Source organism: Aulostomus chinensis, chromosome 7, assembly GCF_037954235.1.
Source record: "Aulostomus chinensis isolate RoL2024-O1b breed Wild chromosome 7, RoL_Achi_v1.0, whole genome shotgun sequence".
NCBI lineage: Eukaryota > Metazoa > Chordata > Actinopteri > Syngnathiformes > Aulostomidae > Aulostomus > Aulostomus chinensis.
Genome location: NC_141326.1, coordinates 6,032,501 through 6,037,500, shown reverse-complemented (window position 1 = coordinate 6,037,500; position 5,000 = coordinate 6,032,501). Strand labels below are relative to the sequence as shown.

General features: G+C 36.6%; 1 protein-coding gene across 11 annotated transcripts in view; it reads left to right on the top strand.

Annotated features, from left to right (window-relative positions):
* The window catches only part of bmal1a (basic helix-loop-helix ARNT like 1a), a 44,282-nt gene that overhangs the window by 6,257 nt on the left and 33,025 nt on the right, over positions 1–5,000 (top strand). For all 11 annotated transcript variants that reach the window (XM_086208266.1, XM_086208270.1, XM_086208260.1 and 8 more), the window contains one exon: positions 3,213–3,394. The gene's annotated coding sequence lies outside the window, so the exon portion shown is untranslated. The remainder of the gene's footprint in view (positions 1–3,212; positions 3,395–5,000) is intronic.

Genomic DNA, 5,000 nt, shown 5'->3' with positions numbered 1-5,000 from the left:
GTGAAGAACTTTCAAAACATTTTATTAAGTGCTCTGTAAGTAGTTATTGTCATTGCTCCTTATGAGCAACTCAGACACAGTACACTACATACAACATCATTGACACACCATCACTCAATGGGTGAATGAGATGACATTGTAAAGTGCCTTGAAATCCCACTAAGGTATAGAAGTGCTATTTAAGGTTTATTTACCATTTATATTCACAGCTTTTTACTCACACACGACAAGTTCAGGGCTCACACTGTTTTTGTCCCTCACAATGTTCATTAAATCAACTTACCATACAATAGGTAAATATGAACACAATGTTACTGGTCTTGATACAGGCCTTTATGAGTGTTTGTTTGATATTTTCACCATTCTTTAAGTAATTAGCACTGCTTCTCTACTGTCATCTGCTCTGCACTTTGATTATTCAGGTGCTCTGTTCACATATTCATTTATTTGTGGTAGGCTGCCACAGTATAAACATCTTCTTGATTTTCTATTTTCGTATGCTGTTCTCATATAAGACTGTGCACCTGTCAGTGAATTGCAGGATGCTATATACTCCAATACAGTAGCTGGCTGTCTTTGAGGCTACTACAGTATTTTCACAGCATTGCAGGGTAACTATGCAGAATACAGCCTCCCTCTAATATTGCAAATCCTGTCCTGTATCAGCTCAATGCCATATCCAATATCATTTTTTTTCTAACTTGGAAAAAGCAACTCTACCATTTTTTGCCTAGTCCTTTGACTCTTTAGGAAGGCTAAAGAAAGTTAACTATTCCTCACAACCCAAAAACAAACAAACAAACAAACAAACACATTTTCATGGACCCATTACAGAGCAGTTCGCAGCAGTGACACTTCCAAAGCTAAGTGGGGGGAGGAGGGTGTGTATAGGGCTGTGTGCATACTGGGAGCTTGGCTGTAAATGGGAGTCCTGGACACCTTCATGTCACTGGTAAAACACATTTGAAAAACACTGGTAACACACATAGTGCAAAGCCAGCTGAGCCAGCCTATAGGGCAGCTTACTTCTCTACATCACATAACGTACTTCACAATATGATGCTTTGGCGCTGTTTTAACGTGTGTAGTTGACATTGCGGGAACATTCATAGGTTAGAAATATGAAGATAGCATAATAGCTTCCTTTTAACATTGAGCTGAGCTTTCCTGTTGCGCATATAGATCAATGAGTGACCAACTAGTGTGAGCTGTTTGTAAACTACCAACAATCAACCCAGGCTCACTTAGAGTGGATGGACTTTAAAGATACCTCCAGAATTGATAGTTTTATCAAGAACCATGCTAATTCAGTGGTTTAGACTGTGTTGGATTGTGGCTATGTTAATTATGTAAGTAAAACAGCACTAAATTTATTTTCCATCTCATCTTTCACAAATACTATCAATAGCAATCAACTAGAAATACTCACACTTTCCATCAGCTTGGAACAGCTTAATTTGGAAAACTGGATGGGTGAGTCGCTGACTGGAAGTTTCCTTGGTTCATGAGTAAAGAGTCTAGAAAAGGGAAATGAAACTGAATGGCTTGCTGAGTCACTAATTTTGAAGAAGTAGGTGGTGGGTGGAAATTTGGGCTGGCTGGTTTGAAACCATAGAGACTGGCTGACCCAGTTTTGACTCCAGCACCAGTTCTTTTCAGTGTATAATCATGAGATAGTGGTTTCCCCATTCTTGTCCAGAGCTTTGTCCCTGTAAAAGGCTCACCAAGCCCCTCCTGACATAGTCCTCTTTTGCCTGCTCTTAAACAGCACTTGTAACTTTTTGAGTTTTGCGTTATGTTCTTCCAATAATTTGGGTTGCCAATCAAAATTACTTTTGATTTGTTTGGGAGGAGGATGGGTGTTGATGTATTTTATTTTGATTTGTTTGATCAGCATATTGTCATAATGAATGTTGCATACTGAATCATGCCAAATGCCTTCTTGCAGATTTAATTTTTTTTATATTAGATAGCTTGCATGCGTGTTTCTTATAGTTATGGCTAACATTATGTTGTTCTTATTTTATATCATTCCATTTGGAAATGATGACTTGACACATGTTAACCATTAACTAACATTTGAGAGAGAGAGGGAGAGATTATATGATTACAGATACATTACAGGCCCAGGTTTGAAAACAAGGCCAATACTGGCCAAACATTTGGAAGCAACTTCAAGTTTCGGTTCAAAATGCCTTTCTTAAAAACCAGTATGCGTTACATGTATTTTGGGATGTATTTACTGCATGATCAGACTTTGCTTTCATTGATGTACACCATTTTCCTAAATTTACCTTTAGGTATGCATTGATGTTACCAGAGCATTGCTGAATTAACATCAATAAAAGGAAAGAAGGGCTTAATTTTAGGGTCAATATTAATACATCTCAACTGCATTCAAATATCTGACAAACTAGCTAGAAAGATGCAACTGAGTAAAGAAAAAAGAGCACAGAATTGTACATTGAGGGAAGAAGGACACACTGAAAGAGGAACTGCAAAATGCCTAATGGTGTCCAACAAATGAGTAAAGTCTGAGCATGAAAAACTCAAATACCTGATAATTATAGGAAAGCTGTCTTCTGATAAGTTACACAATATAATAATAATGTTTATTTTGTTTCAAAGTATACCAATCTAATCATCTACAACTATGATTATTTTTTGTACAAATTTGATCTTGCTTCCAAACTTGTGGCCTGTATTGTGTATAAATTTAACTAAAATATTTTAACATTATTTAAAACTCACAAGTGAAGGGAGACCCCTGCAACCTTTCTCATGAATCAAATAAAACATTTTACATGATCAGCCCACAGTTTTGCTCCATTTATGACTGTGAAAAGCTTAAGTGGCTATTGTTAAAAAAAAAAAGAAGCAAAAAACAAAATTGCAGTATAATGCCACAGCCCTGCAATAAATCCTACTCCTAACATGATTATAATGTTCAGGTTTTATTGAATCTGTTTGAGAGGGATGTTGGTTTATGCAAATATTCATGTTGGAGGCTGTGATTTGTGATGCCTACTGGTATATAGCAGGCATTCCTAACATTTAGCCAGTCTGTTGATAACAGATAGTTACTCAGTTGATAACACTGGTGAGTGTATGTGGTCTTACTTGTTTCGGATTTTATTTTGTTTCATGTTTTTAGTTGTTGTTTTTTTAACTATTGATTGCTCCTTACAACCCTATTTTCTTTCTCTCTCCAGAGTTACACACATAGCACCAGTTTTCTAAAGATCTGATCAAATCAAAGTGGACTGAACAGATCAGACTGGATGAAACCAGATCACGATTAATCAAACCAGACTAGAGACCAGCTCAAAACAAAGCAGACTGATCCAGACAACAATTGGTCCATCAAGGAGGCCCGTTCAAGTTTCCTATCCAGGTAATTCAAAAAGCTTTGTTGTCCATATGTAGACCATATCCACTCACATCTACCAAGTTACAGAACCAGACATTCAGAGATTGCATTTTTAAAATCTTTTTTTTTTTTTTTTTTTTTTGCTGATTCTGATGTTTGATTTTTTTTTTGCTACTGTGGCTTGCAGATACTGATTTTTGCTGATTCCAGTTCTTTGTTGAAGAAGTACACTTGACAGAATATAAAAACATAAAAAATCAACTTTTCTCCAATTGAAACTGTTATTTTCATAATAGAAAATATTCCTCCTTCAGTTACCTCCGTATTGCACTAGGTTACTGTATATTTTCTGACATTAACAACCCTAAAAAATACATAAATAAATAATGTGCTCTGAATTCTTCTGAACTTGAGTTGTTGTATATCCAATTGTGTCTTACATACCTTTTGATTATGGAACAAATGCAGTTGAATAGAACAACCAATGAAGGATTGGAGAGCCCACAGACCAGTTCTTCGCTTCGAGCTCTGCCTATTACCCCTTGTTAGCTGCCTCAAATTGGGCAGGCTCAACGAGTTGATGGAGTTTGAAGTGTCTGATAAAGTTTGTTGTTCATTTTTGGCTTGCATGTTTTACAAAGTGTGAGCATTATATCCTCATTACCCCCAGTGAAGAACTTCCATACTTCACCCAAAATTTCTACCATGCATGGCTGCACTGCGTTCCAAGGGTCTTAGGAGAGAGGATTTTGCATTGTGTACAGATTATGAAAGGGCAAAAGTTTTGCTAAATTCACATTGAGCATAAATTAAACATGCTTCATTTATACTGAGACTTCGCTACTTGAGCTGTGAATCAGAAGCTGCCAAAGGACCATGCAACTTTCAAGAGCAACCGATACAGTGTCCTCCAATACCTTGTGACAGCCTTCTGAGTTAAATGGCCAAAGACTGTGACAAATTTGTTGCATTTTGATTGTGAAAATACATTTTATAACTAGGTGAACCAGTGCTAACTGCAAATAGTGTTGTCATGTGCAATGCCCTACCTTTTAAAAATGATGCAATACCCAAGTTAATTGGTTACATTTCATTGAAGTTAAAGGCATCCATGTATACTTTGAATCAAAAAGTATTAATGATGAGCATTTGAGAGAATTACCCAAATTATGCTTGATATATAATAATGGGAATTTCACTAATAATATATGTAGAAGAGTTATTCGGGAAATGATTACACTGGCACTGTGGTACTGAATTTGTATACATGCTTCAATTGCAGATTTCTGCCTCCATTTTTGAGCAAAGTGGCATCTCAAGGAACTCAACTGTGCTTTTATAAAGTCTGACTAATACTGTTGTTCTTGGGGCAGTATCAATGTTTTAAAGTAATTTTGTATTACCTAAAAAGTATGTGTTTGTGTGTCTTTTTTTATGCGAAATGAAGGATGCATCACTGCAGCCAACAATTCATTTTTTGTTTCATCTGACCTTAAATCAGAAGAGCAGAAGTCTTCTTCTTTGTCCAGATGAGCATTTGCAAAAGCCAAGCCGGTTTTGTGTGCATTTTCTGGAGAAGTGGCATCCTCCTCTGTCTGTGTTCATGGTAGTGTCCGTTAGCCTGTCTCCC